The sequence below is a fragment of the Hemitrygon akajei genome, chromosome 1 (genome assembly GCF_048418815.1).
Source record: "Hemitrygon akajei chromosome 1, sHemAka1.3, whole genome shotgun sequence".
NCBI lineage: Eukaryota > Metazoa > Chordata > Chondrichthyes > Myliobatiformes > Dasyatidae > Hemitrygon > Hemitrygon akajei.
Genome location: NC_133124.1, coordinates 25909338 through 25928903, shown reverse-complemented (window position 1 = coordinate 25928903; position 19566 = coordinate 25909338). Strand labels below are relative to the sequence as shown.

The 19566-nt window shown below is 41.3% G+C and overlaps 1 long non-coding RNA gene across 1 annotated transcript in view; it reads left to right on the top strand.

The window, feature by feature from the left end:
* LOC140724989 (uncharacterized) overlaps positions 1-19332 on the top strand; it is a 60984-nt gene extending 41652 nt beyond the window's left edge. The window contains exons 2-3 of the long non-coding RNA XR_012098231.1: positions 18043-18131; positions 18381-19332. This is a non-coding gene — a long non-coding RNA (uncharacterized lncRNA). The remainder of the gene's footprint in view (positions 1-18042; positions 18132-18380) is intronic.
* The last annotated feature ends 234 nt before the right edge of the window (positions 19333-19566 follow it).

Here is a 19566-nt window from a genome sequence, read left to right as displayed (position 1 = left end):
TTCTTAAGTAGTTTACTTAAATACATTAAATACAATCAACCCCGGCACTTTAACATATCTTACTCCTGGCGGTTGAATTGTAAAGCCGAATGGCATTGGGGAGTATTGACCTCTTCATCCTGTCTGAGGAGCATTGCATCGATAGCAACCTGTCGCTGAAACTGCTTCTCTGTCTCTGGATGGTGCTATGTAGAGGATGTTCAGGGTTTTCCATAATTGACCGTAGCCTACTCAGCGCCCTTCGCTCAGCTACCGATGTTATACTCTCCAGTACTTTGCCCACGACAGAGCCCGCCTTCCTTACCAGCTTATTAAGACGTGAGGCGTCCCTCTTCTTAATGCTGCCTCCCCAACACGCCACCACAAAGAAGAGGGCGCTCTCCACAACTGACCTATAGAACATCTTCAGCATCTCACTACAAACATTGAATGACGCCAACCTTCTAAGGAAGTACAGTCGACTCTGTGCCTTCCTGCACAAGGCATCTGTGTTGGCAGTCCAAGTCTTGTATGCCTACAAGAAAATGAATCTCAGGGCTGTATATAGTGATATATATATGAATTTTGATAATAAATTTACTTTGAACCAGGAATTACAGAGAACTGTAATAATTTCTATAATACCCACCTATCCACTTGGAGTGCAAAAATACCTCTAACCACAGTGTCCCCTCCCACCCGCCATCACTCTAACTTCGAGATAGATTGTTAATTGATGATCATTTCCATTTCTATTGAGAAGTTGTTGCTGCATCATTACTGATTTATATCCTTAGTACTTAATCTTTGTTCTCCATTCACACAGATCTCATAATCCACCTCTCTTTGGCCTATTGATCTGACATCTAAAGCCATCCTCATCATTGTGTGCATGCTCTCAACTGTTTCACTACATAGCCACGCTGTTCTGAGCTCAGTATTTCGGGCCTTGTCAAATCTTAATTACAAGCTGAGAGACTTTATGTTATATAACATAAAGCTGAGAGACTTTATGTTTATATGTTTCTTCTATTCTATTCATAATGCAGTGCTGGACAGCTAGTGGAGTTGCTACTTTGAATCTCCAGTGACCCTGTTTCCATCCTGAACGCCGATGCTACCTGTATGGAACTTGCACATTGTTTGTAGGGTTGTTCGCCAAGCCTGGGGGTGAGGTCACAAACGCTTTGTCAGCAGTTGAGGTGAAATCGTCAATGCACAATTGAGGGTTGTTTCTGCAGAGTGTTTGCACTTATGATGGTCCAACCCATAAATGTAAATGCATATGCTCCACAGAAACAATACTCAATTGCACACTGGTGATGTCACCTCGACTGATGACAAAACGTTTGCGACCTTGCGAGGGGGGGGGGGACATAGAATCTGGGGATGTAGAGTCAGTATGGATAGAACTGAGAAATTCTAAGGGTAGAAAGACCCTAATGGGAGTTATCTACAGGCCCCCAAACAGCAGTCTGGATGTAGGGTGTAAGTTGAATGAAGAGTTAAAATTGGCATGTCGCAAAGGTAATGATACAGTTGTCATGGGGGATTTCAACATGCAGGTAGACTGGGAGAATCAGAATGGTACTGGACCCCAAGAAAGGGAGTTTGTGGAGTGCCTCTGAGATGGATTCTTAGAACAGCTTGTACTGGAGCCTACCAGGGAGAAGGCAATTCTAGATTTAGTGTTGTGCAATGAACCGGATTTGATCAGGGACCTCGAGGTAAAGCAGCCATTAGGAGATAGTGACCATAATATGATATGTTTTAACCTACAATTTGAGAAGGAGAAGGGAAAATTGGATGTGTCAGTATTACAGTTGAACAAAGGGAACTATGGAGCTATGAGGGAGGAGCTGGCCAAAGTTCAATGGAACAATACCCTAGCAGGGAAGACAGTGGAACAAAAATGGCAGGTATTTCTGGGAATAATGCAGAAGGTGCAGGATCGGTTCATTCCAAAGAGGAAGAAAGATCCTAAGGGGAGTAAGGGGCGGCCGTGGCTGACGAGGGAAGTAAAGGGCAGTATAAAAATAAAAGAGAAGAAGTATAACATAGCAAAGATGAGCGGGAAACCGGAGGACTGGGAAGCTTTTAAAGAGCAAAGAAAGATAACAAAAAAGGCAATACGCCAAGAAAAAATGAGGTACGAAGGTAAACTAGCCAAGAATATAAAGGAGGATAGTAAAAGCTTCTTTAGGTATGTGAATAGCAAAAAAATAGTTAAGACCAAAATTGGGCCATTGAAGACAGAAACGGGTGAATTTATTATGGGGAACAAGGAAATGGCAGATGAGTTGAACAGGTACTTTGGATCTGTCTTCACTAGGGAAGACACAAACAATCTCCCAGCTGTAATAGTGGCCAAAGGAACTAGGGTAAAGGATGAACTGAAGGAAATTTATATTAGGCAAGAAACGGTGTTGGATAGACTGTTGAGTCTGAAGGCTGATAAGTCCCCGGGACCTGATGGTCTGCATCCCAGGGTACTTAAAGAGGAGGCTCTAGAAATCGTGGACGCATTGGTAATCATTTTCCAATGTTCTATAGATTCAGGAACAGTTCCTACTGATTGGAGGGTGGCTAATGTTGTCCCACTTTTCAAGAAAGGAGGGAGAGAGAAAACAGGGAATTATAGACCGGTTAGCCTGACGTCAGTGGTGGGAAAGATGCTGGAGTCAATTATAAAAGAGGAAATTACGACACATTTGGATAGCAGTAGAAGGATCAGTCCGAGTCAGCATGGATTTATAAGGGAAAATCATGCTTGACTAATCTTCTGGAGTTTTTTGAGGATGTAACTATGAAAATGGACAAGGGAGAGCCAGTGGATGTAGTGTACCTGGACTTCCAGAAAGCTTTTGATAAAGTCCCACATAGGAGATTAGTGGGCAAAGTTAGGGCACATGGTATTGGGGGCAGAGTACTGACATGGATTGAAAATTGGCTGGCTGACAGGAAACAAAGAGTAGTGATTAACGGGTCCCTTTCAGAATGGCAGGCTGTGACCAGTGGGGTACCGCAAGGTTCGGTGCTGGGACCGCAGCTATTTACAATATACATTAATGATTTAGATGAATGGATTAAAAGTAACATTAGCAAATTTGCTGATGACATAAAGCTGGGTGGCAATGTGAAATGTCAGGAGGATGTTATGAGAATGCAGGGTGACTTGGACAGGTTGGGTGAGTGGGCAAATGTATGGCAGATACAGTTTAATGTGGATAAATGTGAGGTTATCCACTTCGGTGGCAAGAACAGGAAGGCAGATTACTATCTAAATGGAATCAAGTTAGGAAAAGGGGAAGTACAACGAGATCTAGGTGTTCTTGTACATCAGTCAGTGAAAGCAAGCATGCAGGTACAGCAGGCAGTGAAGAAAGCTAATGGCATGCTGGCCTTTATAACAAGAGGAATTGAGTATAGGAATAAAGAGGTCCTTCTGCAGCTGTACAGGGCCCTGGTGAGACCCCACCTGGAGTATTGTGTGCAGTTTTGGTCTCCAAATTTGAGAAAGGACATTCTTGCTATTGAGGGAGTGCAGCATAGGTTCACAAGGTTAATTCCCGGAATGGCGGGACTGTCATATGTTGAAAGATTGGAGCAACTGGGCTTGGACACACTGGAGGCAGGAAGCATGTTCCCGCTGATGGATGAGTCCAGAACTAGAGGCCACAGTTTAAGAATAAGGGGTAGGCCATTTAGAACAGAGATGCGGAAAAACTTCTTTACCCAGAGAGTGGTGGATATGTGGAATGCTCTGCCCCAGAAGGCAGTGGAGGCCAAGTCTCTGGATGCATTCAAGAGAGAGTTAGATAGAGCTCTTATAGATAGCGGGGTCAAGGGATATGGGGAGAGGGCAGGAACGGGGTACTGATTGTGTATGATCAGCCATGATCACAGTGAATGGCGGTGCTGGCTAGAAGGGCCGAACGGCCTACTCCTGCACCTACTGTCTATTGTCTAACCTCCATGCTTGGCGAACAAGCCTATAAACCAGTAGCCAACCTGAGCTACCAATCTTCTCTTTCACTTCAATTTACGAGTGCATGGGCTTCACCCAGGTGCTTTGGTTTGCTCCAACATTCTAAAAGTGTGTGGATTGGTAGGTTAAATTGGTACTGGTTCAGTTGTTGTTCAGGCCAAACATCAGATTGAGAAAGAAATGTGATCTAAGTGACTTTGACCATGGAATGATTGTTGGTGCTGGGCGGGGTGGTTTACAGGCACTGGAAATTGTCCCCAGTATGTAAATCAGTGTTTCCCACCCTTTTTCAGACCAACACTCCCCTAAAGCACTTTCACACTTGCCAACACTCCTCTTAGGCACAATATACTTTCCGGCACCCCCATAGTGACCATGCAGGGAAACTGTGAGAACATTTTCCACTCAATTTTTTGCATACACATTTCCAATTTTCTGATAAAAGTGGACACTGCACTTTTTTTCCTGGATTAAATTGAAATTCTCATATTTACAATGTTCATTTTGTCATACAGATAAGTATACCAGATCTCTACGCAGAAGTTCCCAAGCTCTTGCCGACTTTGTGCAACAATTCAACCACGCCGTGAAAAAGATCAAATAAATGTTTAAAGTAGCAGCATTTTTACAGCGAACAGTGTAAAGAAGCAAATGTTCAAACTCTTCATCGTTATCTTGGCATATCTGGCAAAATATTCTGCTATTTAATGGATGAGCTTTAATTTTGTTGATAGCAGATATGACAAGACTCGTGCTTGAAAAATGTTGCTGGCTGAGGCTTTCAGCTGTGAGCTGTAGATGATGAATTACACAATGGATTGCAGCAGATTTGGAATATCTTTTTTTCATAAATGCCACTAAAATGGGACGGCGACCTGTCATATATGCTGCTCCATCTGTTGCTCAAGAAATCATGTTCCTAATCAGAATACTGTTATCTTCAATATATATTTTGAGCTCATCATAGATTGATTCTCCTTTGATATTTGATTTTAACTTTTTACAAGAGAATCTCTTCATAAACGTTTCCATTTTTGATAAACCGTACTGATGCACCATCAATAACTCTCGGAGACGGGAGGCGAACGATAGGCTTTTATTAGCTGCAAGAGACCACCACACAACATCTCGGAGACTGAGGGAGGAGCAGTGCCTCCAATCGCCTTTATACAGGGGTCTGTGGGAGGAGCCACAGGAGCAGTCAGCAGAGGGGCGTGTCCAGACAGGTATATGTAGTTCACCACACGTACATATCCCATTAGCAATACCTTGTTGTCTCACACAGTTGTAGCTCTGTGAATAATTGACATTCATAAAAAAAGAAATAGGAGCAGGAGTAGGCCACCTGGCCCATTGAGCCTGCTCCTCCATTTAATAAGATCATGGCTGATCTAGCCATGGACTCATCTCCACCTACCTACCTGTTCCCCATAACCCTTAATTCCCCTACTAGGCAAAAATCTATGCAAGCCTGTCTTAAATATATTTACTGAGGTAGCCTCCACTGCTTCATTAGACAGAGAATTCCACAGATTCACCACTCTCTGGGAAAAACAGTTCCTCCTCATCTCCGTCCTAAATCTACTCTCCTGAATCTTGAGACTATGTTCCCTAGTTCTAGTCTCACCTACCAGTTGAAACAACTTTCCTGCCTCTGTGTTACCTATCCCTTTCATAATTTTATATGTTTCAATAAGATCTCCTCTCATTCTTCTGAATTCCAGTGAGTACAGTCCCAGGCGACTCAATCTCTCCTTATAGTCTAACCCTCTCATCTCTGGAATCAACCTGGTAAACCTCCTCTGCACCGCCTCCAAAGCCAATATATCCTTCCTCAAGTAAGGAGACCAGAACTGCACGCAGTACTCCAGGTGCAGCCTCACCAGGGTATAGTTGCAGCATAACCTCCCTGCTCTTAAATTCAATCCCTTTAGCAATGAAGGCCAACATTCCATTTGCCTTCTTGATGGCCTGTTGCACCTGAAAACCAACCTTCTGTGATTCATGCACAAGCACTCCCAAGTCCCTCTGCACAGCAGTATGCTGTAATTTTTTTACCATTTAAGTAATAATCTGCTCTTCCATTTTTCCTTCCAAAGTGGATGGCCTCACATTTACCAAATTTATACTCCATCTGCCAGACCCTTGTCCACTCACTTAGCCTATCTATATCCCTCTGCAGACTCTCCGTATCCTCTGCATGGTTTGCTTTTCCACTGAATTTAGTATTTTAGTACTTTTCCACTCAGTTTTCCATTCAATGTCTTCACTCATTTCATCAATACGATGAGCTACAGAATGATTACTCAGAGAAATTGACTTTAAATGCTGGCATCCACTTTGAGAACAGTGGTTAACAGATATTATAAATCTTTCACCAATTGTATGAGATTTTCCACACTTTGCTATCATTTTGGAAATGTTATAAGAAGCAATGACTCCACTATCAAGGTCACTTTTAGCTTTCTTGGCAAATGACTTGAGTGGGCAACACTTTTTAAATTCTTCTTTCATCTTCTGGAATGAGTAATACACTAAGTAGAATTTTCAGTCTGTCTTTTATGTGTCTGCAATCTTGATGGTTTTATGGCTTCATTAGTACAGTATTACAAGTAAGACACATGGGACATCACTGATCTGACAAGAATGGAGTAAAACCATACTTCAGGTACATATTGACCTACCTTCTGTAGTTTCTGTTTCATAGCAGGATTAGAATTGAAGGCTTCACCACCTTCAGACTCATAGAAATTTTATCCACTATTAATGATGCTAAATTGAAAAAAGTAACACGAACTGGGAAAGCCTATTGGATGTTAATGACAGTAGTGAGTTGATGGAACGATGGCAGTGGCATGCAAAGGAATGGCAAGGAGGAGATGAAGACGATCACAACAGCAAAAATTACGTTGACAAGGATTCAGATTGGAATCTGAATGTTAATCGGGACAGAGCTAGTGTTTGGCAAGCTACCTTTATATACCTTCTGGTTATCATGATTGACCAATCACGTAAGGCCTCATGATCCCCAAAGATGTTTCTTGACCGCACATATGAAGCCACGGTCACTTTGAACACCTCAAGAGGAATCCTTGGGGTCAGCAGATTCACTGATTGGCTCTATTTCACTTTTTGATTCTGGCCAGTGCTGTACTCTTGCACGACTTGTTTTCCATAGATCTATAAAGTTGCGAGGTTGTACTTGACTTACCAAATGTTAAAATGCATGAACTCGTTCTGTGCCGCGAGTCAAGGGGAACTGCTGGGCAACCTGATTGCTAGTTTATGCATCCCAATGATGTCTGTTTGGTTGGTAAGGTCGGAAGAGATTGCTGAGTTTCAGACTCATTGTGACAATGAGCGCTCACTGCCTGCGGAGCTATGGTTCTTCCTGTGTTCCAGTGCCTCATCCTTTTTTTTGGAAGTGCCTGCTCTACTAACGGTCGGTCAGGTCTCACGCCTCAAGTTAGGGTCCCACTTACCGCCCACCTCAAGAATCTTGAACACCCCCTGACAAATTCTGTTTCCCCTAACACACCCTTGGGATACGTAACCATTGGGAATCACTGCTATAGATGAATAGTAGAATCTAGAGTGGAGTTGATGGAAATGTAAGGGGAATAAAAAGGGATTTGTGTAGGATTAGTGCAAAAATGGGTGCTTGATATTTGGGGCAGTCTCAGTGGGCTGAGAGCCTTTTCTGTTTTTATCATGGCTCTAATTCTGTATCAAATGATTATTTAATTGTTAAATGTAATTTTGTTATCGATATCCTTATCAATGGAAATTAAAATTCAGTGGTCACTTTATTAGGCACACCTGTTCACCTGCCCATTAATGCAAATATCTACCCAGTCGTGTGACAGCAACTCAATCCAAACAAGCATGCAGAAATGGTCAAGCGGTTCAGTTGTTGTTCAGGCCAAACATCAGAATGGGGAAGAAATGTGATCTAAGTAACTTTGACAGTAGAATGATCATTGGTGTCAGTTGGTTGGTATACCTCAGGAACTGTTGATCTCCTGGGATTTTCACGCACACCTCATTGCAAAGTTTACAGAGAATGGTGCAAAAACAAAAAAAAAATCCAGTGGGCAGTTCTATGAGCTTGTTAATGAGGGAGGTCCGAGGAGAATGGCCAGAAAGGTTCAAGCTGACAGGAAGGTGTAGCTTCCTGTCATATACCTACATATTATAACACTTTGGAACCTTGTGGATGGACTACAGTATTTAGACCACGATCAGGAGGTACCTAATAAAATGGCTACAGAGTGTAGGTTAATTGTTTCTACTTATCTTCTACACACACCTCCTCTCACCTAATCATCAAATCTTCTGTTCCTTTTCCCGGATGTTTATTTTTCTTTTGGTAAAATAATTACTTACACCTTTTCCAAATCTAAATCTTTCCTTCACTTGATAATTCCTTTACTTCGTCACCATGTCAATACCTCATCTTTACATCCAATTTTATCCCATGTAATTGCTGTGACAAGTTAAATGCTTATGTTTGACTTTTAGTATTCTGTGCCAGTCAACGACCTGCTTCTCCAGAAACTCAAATTTGAAAGGCAAATGTATAGACTGACTGTTCATTTTCTAGGTCTTTAACCTTAGCATTACTAGCTTCATGTGCTATTTATAGGGAGCTGCAGGAGCTGAACTGGTCCCAATATGGCTTACAATGTGTATGCATGCGCTTTCAGCATGAGTCATACTTGGCATCATTTTGGCAAAAACTTTCGTGGGGCCAAAACTTACTTGAAGTCAGTCCATTCACTCTGGAGCTCAATGCTTCAGTTATAGTCATTTCTCAACCCAAAGCAACGTTCAGCAGCAGGAAACACTCATCCCACCAGCATTATTTAGAGGTATCATCACTGACTTGTTGATTGATTTTACTGGCTGCTGGTACGAGTGGTTTATTATGGATTATTTTTAGAGCTCCTTGAAGCTGTTGAAGTCTACACAGAGTAGTGTGGCAGATGCCAAAGGACTCGATCAGACTTCAAGGCTTCACAAACCAGATATTAGAAATATCAGATATTGAGAAAAAGAGGAAATAAGCAGAATGAGACTGACACTGGTAAAAGGAGCTGGAAGTGTTTACAAATTCTCACCAGGAGACCATATCCACTGGCAGTGATTAAATCACAATTTCCCAACACAAATCATAACATTGAGTTCTTCAGTACAGTATAGATGATAGAATTTTGGCAGCAGAGAGGACAATAGCAGACTTTTAACAGAAATCATGATACTCTCATTCAGCTGACACCTCTGTGCCACCTGCTTTAGAGCCACCATAAAAAAACAATAGCAGTCAGCATGAGTCTTGTGTGGAACTGTGTGCAGTGAACAATCAAAACCATATTTGCTGCATGCTTTGTAATAATAGATGCAAATAGGCTGCCAGAATATGATTCCACTGACTAGACCAATCTGGAGGTGCCCTAGAGTAACTAGCAACAAGGTTTAAGGTGGACTGTTCTTTGCTGGATACTATCACCATCAGAACAGCACAGATCTTGCAGAAGGAAGAAGGGAGGTAGTAGGCTGGTCAGTCTCTTTCCTAGAAAGGAAGGGAACAACTAGTCCAAGTACAATGCCAGTAACTCCAACCCCAGCAGCCCAGTCAATTTCCTGTCCTCTGTGGATGACCAACGTCGTTTATTTTTATCTTTTTTTATTTAGAGATAGAGCACCATACAGACCCTTCCAACCCAACTACACACTTGTGATCTATTAATTTAAAACCCATATGTCTTTTGGAGTGTGTGTGTGTGTGTTTGTGTGTGTGTGGGGGGGGGGGGGGGGAACCAGAGCACCCAGAGGAAACACATCTACGTGGTCATGTGGGAATTGAACCCGGGACACTGCCATTGAGATAACTATGCTAACTGCCAAACTACAGTGCTGCCCTGCCCAACCTCAGTGGAAAAAAGCCTGTTTGCATCTACTCTATCTTAATCCGTAATTTTGTATACCCCGATCAAATCTCCCCTCACACACTCTAGGGAATAAAGTCCTAACCTATTCAACCTTTCCCTATAACTCAAGTCCTAAGTCTTGGCTGCAATAGGATTGGGGTACAAAACAGGGAAGTATTTTTACAATGGTATAAGGTAATGGTGAGGCCACACCTGGACTATGGTGTGCAGTTTTGTTCCCTTATTTAATGATGTATTGGCACTTGAGGCAATGATTCACCAGGATAAGAGGATGGTGCAATCACAGCAGCTAAAAATTAGATCTATATTCTTTGGAGTTTGGAAGTATAAGGGGTGATCATATTGAAACATATAAGATCCTGAGGGAACATGACAGAGTAGATGTTAAGATGCTTTCATGAGTGGGAGAATCTCAAACAAGGCTACACAATTAGTAAACGGTCATATGAAATTAAGGTTTCTAGAAACCTGTTCCTCCAGCATGTTGTGTGTGTTGTTTTGGATTTCCAGCATCTACAGGATTTCTTGTGTTTGTGGTCTACCAAACGAGGGCTACCATAAATGTAGCACTGAATAAGGAATGGAGTACTGGTGAAGCAACGGATTTAAAAATCAGCCACAAAAGGTTTTGAACTATTATCAAACTTATTCAATTGCTTAGCAAGTAATTGAATTATTTTAATCATAGTTCAAACCCTTTTACAGCCCATTCTTAGATGACTTAAAAGTGGCAACAACTAGAGATTGGAAGTTTCTTACACCCCTAATCTTGATAAGTGTCCCACTCAGTAAGGGAATATTGCTGACAAGTGTGAGGGGTTGCACTTTCGGAGGTCAATCCAGGGTGGGACATACAAAGTGAGCGGTAGGGCACTGAGGAGTGCAGTAGAACAGAGGGAGCTGGGAACACAGATCCACAACTCCTTGACAGAGGCGGCACAGGTAGATAGGGCAATAAAGAAAGCTTTTGGCACCCTGGCCTTCATAAATCAAAGTTACTGAGTACAGGAGTTGGGACGTTTTGTTGAAGTTGTACAAGATGTCGCAGAGGCCTAATTTAAAGTATTCTGTCCAGTTCTGGTCACCTCACTGCAGGAGAGATTATCAATAAGATTGAAAGAGAGCATTAAGTATTTACAAGGATGTTGCCAGGATTTGAGGACCTGAGTTATAGGGAATGTAATATAGCAACTGAGATTCGGGCAATTTACCTGTCAGTTAAAATATGCTTCAGTGTTTGCAGCCTACCTCATTTATGGGCCTTGTATTTGTTGGAATGCCATTCCTCCCTGATGATCCATAGAATGAAATAAAACCCTTGGTAGAGTATTAACAATTCTCCAATCACGTCTAGTGTGATGTGCCAGGTGATGAAACTTCTAATCTTTAGCCAACAGCTAAGCAGGCAGGGCTGAACCAGTAGATCTCCCCCATGTATTTTTGGAAAACCTCTATCGTGTTCATCCTTAGACTCCTTTGTTCTGATTAAGTCTCGCTTCATAAGTGAAACGGTCAGATGCTGGCAATGTCCTGGTGGATCTCCTCTGCATGGTAATTGATTCCATCTTACAGTCCGGAGACCGAACTACACACAGTACTCCAGAAGTGGCCTAACCAATTTTATAAAGTTGTACCATAATCACTTTGCTCTTAATTCCTAGCTATATTCTGGTTATCTCACCCCAAGCACTGCCCTTTTTTTTCTGCTGCCTAGCTCTTCAATGTATCTTGTATCTCCTGTCACTTTATACATTGCTTCTAGTAGTCAATTTCTGAATGAGACACTGAACCCATGAACACTACCTCACTACTTTTTTATTTCTATTCTTGCACTACTCATTTAATTTACTCCCTGTAATTCACAGTTTTTTAGATTATTCTGTACTACTGCCGCAAAGACACCAAACTTCACGACATGCGCCGGTGATATTAAATCTGATTCTGATGTCAGGGGGGGATGGTTAAATTTTAAGGTTGGCTGCATGTTTAGAACTTTTTTTGGCTGGCAACAGCTGAGGAAAGTAATATTAAAACTGCAAGATGTATAATGCTAGTAATACAACAAGTTTTTAAAATAAATTTATACTACAAGCATACAGATAAACAGGTCTGGCAACTTTGAAATACATCCCTTTATAAAAAGATTCACATGAAACACTGACTGCATAGGAAGATTTTTATTACATGATACACTATTTACAGTTCTGCAATGGTCATATGTGTAATTAACCAGTGCACACAGTTGTTCTCGTTTCCCTGGCACTGGATTTAAGATCTCCAAAGACAAAGACAAAAATCTTTTCAAAACTCTTACCACTTGTTAAGGGCCAATAGTAATTAGGCCTGGGGTATACAAACTTAGGCAATAGCAACTGTAAAATATCTAGTGAACAAACTCCAGAAATCACAGTGACCAAATTAGCTAATTAACCTCTTCAGGTAGAAAGTACCCAATCAGGAGCCCTAAGCATTACAAAGAATACCTGACTTGCCAGATTTCCAGGTCCAATGAACTTTCAGTCGTCCAAAATTGTTGTCTTGTGTGCCACACAAAGAAATCCCTGTGTCAGTAGCTTAATTAACTCTTCCGGTATTGAGAAATGCAACATTTTTTTCACATCCAAAAAAAATACACTGGCCTGGGCAGAAATGCAGTACCTGGCCAGATGAGCCCTAAGTCCCACTGGAACGTACAGCTACTGTGACACAGGTTCCAACAACACAGTAGACTAACTGTCTTCTCCGTATGTGGAAACTAACAAGGTGAAATAAAGCATTATATTAAACAGTTAAAGCTTGTTAATAACTAGTACAGAAAATACTATTAACAGTCATCATGAATATCACACTGAACATTGTGAGTCACAACCTTTAACCAATGAAAAACAGGAGTTGCCAGCTTCAGGCTTGGAATGTTAATGTTGAGGTGAAATCTTTATCAGTGACTTATTTTAGAAACTTTTTTATATTTATACATAGTATAGGTAATAATATAGCAATAAACTAATCCAAGTAAGTATTCGGTTTTCTCAGTCATAATTTAGATGGGATGGAGGTGGTTTTGTTCTGGATTTAACTGAGGTGGGTATCTGATATTCACAAAAAAAGCTTCCAAAAAATCTGTCCTTCATCAAAACAGTTTAGTCAGCTCCAATTTCAAGTCTCTAGATTGTTTTTTTTTTGTGAGACAATGTGGGAAGTGACACATAAAAGAAACCCCTGAGGAAAGAAACAAAATGCATAAGACCATAAGAATTAGGCCATTTAGCCCATCGAGTCTGCTTCGCCATCCTATCATGGCTGATTTATTATCCCTATTCAAACACAGTGCCACTATTCATGCCAAGGGATTTTATTTTTCAGTAAACCTTGATTGTACAATATAATAAAAAATAAACATAAGTCTTTGATGCCACCTCTCATCAGAGTGGAGTCATGCATCTGGAAACTGGGGTAAACTAGTACCTAACATTAACTGAGGCAAATGATCCTACCCTCATCCAATTAATGATCAGGATTAGCAGCTATGGCTGGATTTGCTTTCCCCTTGCCCAGGCAAATTGAAACCAATTGTAATATAACTCAGATAATTTGATAATTCATTGTCCAGACCATTGAAGGTTACTCCCAATAACGGGGAAAGAGCATCAGGGCAGAAGCTAGAAATCAGGACCCCAGTGGACCAACAGGAATACAGGAACCAAGGCCACTGTGTACCAATGGGAACACAGGAACTGGGGTCTGGTACACCAATGGGAGCACTGGAACCAGGATCCTCATGTACCAATGGGAACACAGGAACTGGGGTCCTGGTGTACCAATGGGAGTACTGGAACCAGGACCTTGTAAGGTGATGCCAAACCTTTGACATTTCTGAACAATCAGATAGTGGACTTGAGGAGTTTTGCTGTCCGTCTGAAAGGCCTCGGCCTCAAAACATTGACTACTTATTTCATTCCATTGATGTTGCCTGACCTGCTGAGTTCCTCCAGCATTTTGTATATGTTACACTGGATCCTGAAACATTTGTTTTATTGAGGTATCTTATCCACCCTAACGTTTATTGTATTAAAGAGTTTTGTGAATCTGTTAGTTACTTGTTCAGAATGTTTTACCTTTTACATTTTGCTGTGGACTTCCTTTATTTAGAGAGGGACTTGAGTCACTAGGTAATCATACCACCAGGGAGTGACACGGTGCTCAAATAAATCTCTTTTGCTCCATTTTTTTCCCCAAATAAATCAAGATACCATTTATCACCTGATAAAGTTTGCACCTCAAGCAGATCCGGATATGTTTGGCAATCAGGCAGATTTGTATCGAGGAATGTTTTACTCATTATTTGTGTAGTCAGACTGCAGTATAACAGACAAAATTACAAGATGCATAGCTTGCTGTTTTATTACATTCAATCAACCATTTCAAGCAGAGATGTTTGCATATACGACAACTGCACATATCAGTAACACCTTTATCGGCCATAAAGGATGCTTCAATCTGGAAAGGAATTCACAAATGAAGTAGCATAATATCAGAAAAGAATTGAGGAAATATATGAAATTCTGCCGAACTCTTGAACACTATCAGAGATCAATCAACATATAGAATAAATCACAAGGAAGTAGAAACAAATAGTGAGTGAGTGAGTGAGTGAGAGTGGGAGAGAGAGAGAGAGAGGGAGAGAGAGAGAGTGAGAGAGAGAGAGAAAGAAAGAAGGAATGAGAGGGGGTGAGATAAAGATAGAACTAGATAGATCACATAAGAAGGCAAAAAAAGAAAGGTTAACCAAATTGACAGCAACTTTTTGGGTCAAAGTATCTTTTTCTTCACTTTTATGTGACAATGGTTCTAAACATTTCAATTTGCCTCATTGAATGCAAGACAGAGTGTGCAGTTGTGACGTGTCTGAATCTCCTACAAATAACAAACAATGATACTGCACGTTCTCCTGAGTAAATCCTACTAGTCCAAACATAAGAAAATTTGTTATGGCTTGATAAAAGTCCTGTCCAACATTTTCTGCCACTTAACAAACCTGTGAAAACAGCAATCCCAAGGTTTTATTTTCTCTCTGGCAAGTAATGTTGGTCTACATATTGGCATATACAATGTCCTTTGGTAGAAAACAACATTCATTAAACTTGGAAACACTCATACAAATGTTTATGAATATCATTTGAAATAGTTCACTTCTTTAAAAACTATTTTGCCATGTGCTGCCTGTGGCAACTGTAGTTTGTGTCTATCAGCACCAGGAAATCATCTGATGAAATTCGTAAATCTTGATTTCATTCGAGAATTTATATTGTAGTCACCTTTCAGCCAAACTATTAAAAGTCTTGTCTAACAGATACAGAAATAATTTCACAGTAAGTCATGTTGCCAAATTTCCACTATTTGATTAAATGATATTAATTTATGGTCAACAGAAAATCTGCAGATGCTGGAAGTCTAAGCAACACACACAAAATGCTGGAGAAACTCAGCAGGTCAGGCAGCATCTGTGGAAGAGAGTAAACAGTCAACATTTTAGGCCGAGACCGAAATAAAAAAGTAAATAAAAAGAAAAGCCAGAGTAAGAAGGTGGGGGGGTTCGGAGGAAGAAATACAAAGTAGTAGGTGATAAGTGACACCGGGAGAAGGAGGGGTAAGTAAAGAGCTGGGAAGTCCATTGGTGAAAGAGATAAAAGGCTGAAGAAGGGGGAATCTGATAAGAGAGGACAGAGGCCATGGTCGAAAGGAAAGGGGGGAGGAGCATCAGTGGGAGGTGATGGGCAGGTAAAGAAATAAAGTGAGAGAGGGAAATGGGATTGGGGAATGGTGAGGAGGGGTGCATTACTGGAAGTTCCGGAAATCGATGTTCATGCCATCAGGTTGGAGGCTACCCAGATGGAATATAAGGTGTTGTTCCTCCAGCTTCATCACGACAGTAGAGGACCACGGACTGACATGTTGGAATGGGAATCGGAAGTGGAATTAAAATGGGTGGCCGCTGGGAGATGCCACTTTTCCTGGTGGATGGAGTGTAGGTGCTCGGTGAAGCAACCTCCCAATCTACGCCGGATCTCACCGATATACAGGAGGCCACACCTGGAGCACCGGACACCGTATGTGACCCCAACAGGCTCACAGGTGAAATGTTGCCTCACCTGGAAGGACTCTTTGGAGCCCTGAATGGTAGTGAGGGAGGAGGTGTAGCACTTGTTCCACTTGCAAGGATAAGTGCCAGGAGGGAGATCAGTGGGGAGGGACGAATGTTACAGAGAATTACGTGCCGGACGCAGAGGCTGGTGAGGTGGTGGGCGAGGACAAGAGGAACCCTGTCCCTGGTGGGATGGCGGGAGGACGGGGTGAGGGTAGACATGCGCGCAATGGAAGAGATGCAGTTGAGAGCAGCATTGATGGTGGAGAAAGGGAAGCCCCTTCCTTTGAAGAAGGACATCTCCTTAATTTATGATCTTCAGGGTAGAAACAGTTTTCTATAATGTACAGGCAAATTGATTTTCTAATACAAATTGGATTTAATTAAATTTTTGTTATTCCTCAAGGTGGCTTGTAGTGCATCAGGTGGCAACCTTGCCACTTCTTTAGCATTTTGCCTGTTTTTTACGAGGCCGAGTTGCTAGCTCGACGCTCAACCCAGCAGGGATGGAAAGTGAGCAAAGAGCCGGCTGGATTCGAACCCGAGACCACTTACTTTGAAGTCTGGGGCGGATGCCACTCCACCAGCCGGCTTTAATTAAATTACTTTGGATTAACGGTAAACTATAGATCGTCACAAAACACTTCCTCATATTTGATACGTATGCAAATCTTTCTATAACCCTTCACACTTAATTCAAACTTTAACAATGATTTTTACATATTCTTACTGTACTGCATGTTAAGCATCCTTCTGCTGTATGTTTCAGAAGGAGTTCAACAGTCAATTTCTCAAGGAGTCATCAGTAGAGAGGAGAATGTGCTCGGTAACACAGCAGTGTACAGAAAAGTCAATGCTGAAAGCAGAAAAGATCCAAGATGAGGTGGGAGGAGCAACACTTTATATTCTGTCCGGGTACCCTGATGACATGAATATCAATTTCTCCTTCTGGTAAACAAAATCCCCCAATCCCCCCTTCTCTATTCCCCACTCTGGCTGTTTACTACTTCTCACCTGTCTATTTCTTTCCCTTGGGGTCCTCTCCTCCTTCCTTTACAATTGTCCACTCTCCTCTCCTATCAGATTCTATCCTCTCTAGCCCCTGATCTTTCCCACCCACCCGACTTTGCCTTCTAGCTAGCCTCCTTCCCCTCCCACCACCGTTTAATTCAGGCATCTCCCCACTTCCCTCTCAGTCCTGAAGAAGGTTCTCGGCCCGAAACGTCGACTGTTGACTCTTTTCCATAGATGCTGCCTGGCCTGCTGAGTTCCTCCAGCATTTTGTGTGTCTGTTGTTTAGGACTTCCAGCATCTGCAGATGTTGTCACGTTTGAAAAGACCTAGTGATATACTCGGAAAAACCATTAACTGTGGTGTGTCGTGCAACTAGCAACAAGGTTTGAAATGTGACAGGAAGGTCATTAAACAGCAGTGGCAAAACACTAGGACTAAACGACTGAGAATGTTGCATGGATTATTAGAATCATTAGATTTGGAGGCAAAACTGGAATGTAGAATGGACTGGAATGTAGCCTGTTGACTGGTATGGATAAATGTCATGAGAGAGAATGGAAAATTATGTACGCAATATTACAAAAATGTTAAGAACTGCTTCATATTTAATCAAATGCAAAGCAGTTCCTAACATTGTTTTTTTTTTGACAGCATTGCTCACATAATGTGGCATTTCTTTGGTAAGAAAGCTAAATTACCCCTCAAGTTAAACAAGCACAAGTATAAATGATCTATGTTATGTGACAGTATATTGTTAAATACCATGTGATTTGATTTCCCAAGAACAATAAGATTTTCCTTTTGTCATTTAAAGTACCTGAATAGAGATTGAGAGTAATGAAACTGCTTTGATATCACTTAATATCCCTGTGTTGTATGGTTTTCAGTTTACTAGTCTACTTTTGTGCAATTATTCATGAAATATTTTTCCCAACATCCTTTAAGATTAGTTTTTCTTTAACACATAGTTTGATGTGACAGCCAATGGAGATAAAAGAGACCAGGATTTCGAAAGAAGCAGATGTTTCAATTCTCCACAGTTGAACTACACATCTACGTAAGTAATTTAACCTCAGATTTTGGTCATGGATATGAGGTGTTTATAAATCACAATTGCTTTCTTGAGATTCAAATAAGATAATTAAGTAGCAAATTAATCTCTGAGTGCAAAGTGGAAAAACAGAGGAAAAATTCCAGGCACTTAGGCCAGGATAGCTTCAGTTAGATAGCCTGAAGAGATTTACGTTGGCTGAATTACCTACGTTATTGCAAAAAGTTTGAACAATGTTTATTTTATTTTATTTAGAAATGCGGTGTGGAACAGGCCCTCCTGGCCCAGCAACCCACTGATTTACTCACTTACTGCCCGTTAACCCCGCTGGCGTTTAGGGCAGCAATGAAGGTCCTCCATCTCTGGCAGTGTTCAGAGCATCTCTCATCGGGCTGTAGATTTAACCCTAGCCTAATCGTGGGTAAATTTACGATGACCAATTAACCTACTAATCGATACGTCTTTGGACTGTGGGAGGAAACCAGAGTACATGGAGGAAACCCACGTGCACATGGGAAGAACAGATAAACTTTCTTACGGAGGATGCTGGAACTGAACTCTGAACTCTATCGCCCCGACCTGTAATAATGTCGTACTAATTGCTACGCTACCATGGCTATGTACGTATTGCATGCAGTTGGAATATTAGAATATTTTGATTATGAAAAAAACAAAAACATAGGATCTATTCAAGGAAATCATGGACTCTGAGGCAAAAAGTTTACGTGCATTTAGTACTATTTAGAGCAGCTACTCCCAATCTTTTTATGCCATGGACCCCTACCGTTAACCGAGGGGTCTGTGGACCCCAGGCTGCAAACCCCTGATTTAGAGTGATGCATGACGGAAGGAGTTAGTGTGAAGTTAAATACCAACAGGAACGTGTTGGGGAGAACGGCCAGTTTTTATTACAGAAATATTGTGTAGTGTAAAGATGTTTAGTTTTAGCTGGGAAATAACTACTGTCAAATCTGCTAGACAAGAAGAATAAAAGTGTGGCCTTGGTTGATTTTAAAACCCAGGAAAATTAGCACCTTGTACTTTTGATGTTTTAGCTCAGTGAAGATAGCACAACGTGACTTAATACGATAAAATGCAGCAGCACCTCTGGCTCAATAGGGAATAAGAGCATTCCTATAATTTAGGAAAGCAAATGCCACTTGGGCAACCAATTAGGATAACACAAAGCAAGTTTTCAATATAGTCACAATAGGCATTTTATATACACACACAAATATATATATTTATAAAGTAGGGATGTGCAAACACCCTCACATTTGCTTTTTTTTCTAAAAATGTCCATCAAACTTCATAATGTTTAATGAACAGGTACTACCTACTTTCTTATGTCCTTAAGTGCATCATTCAGAAATATTGTCACATTTGGTTTAGCAGTGCAAACTAGTCTATGGGAATTGTCACTGGTGGCTATAAAATGCAT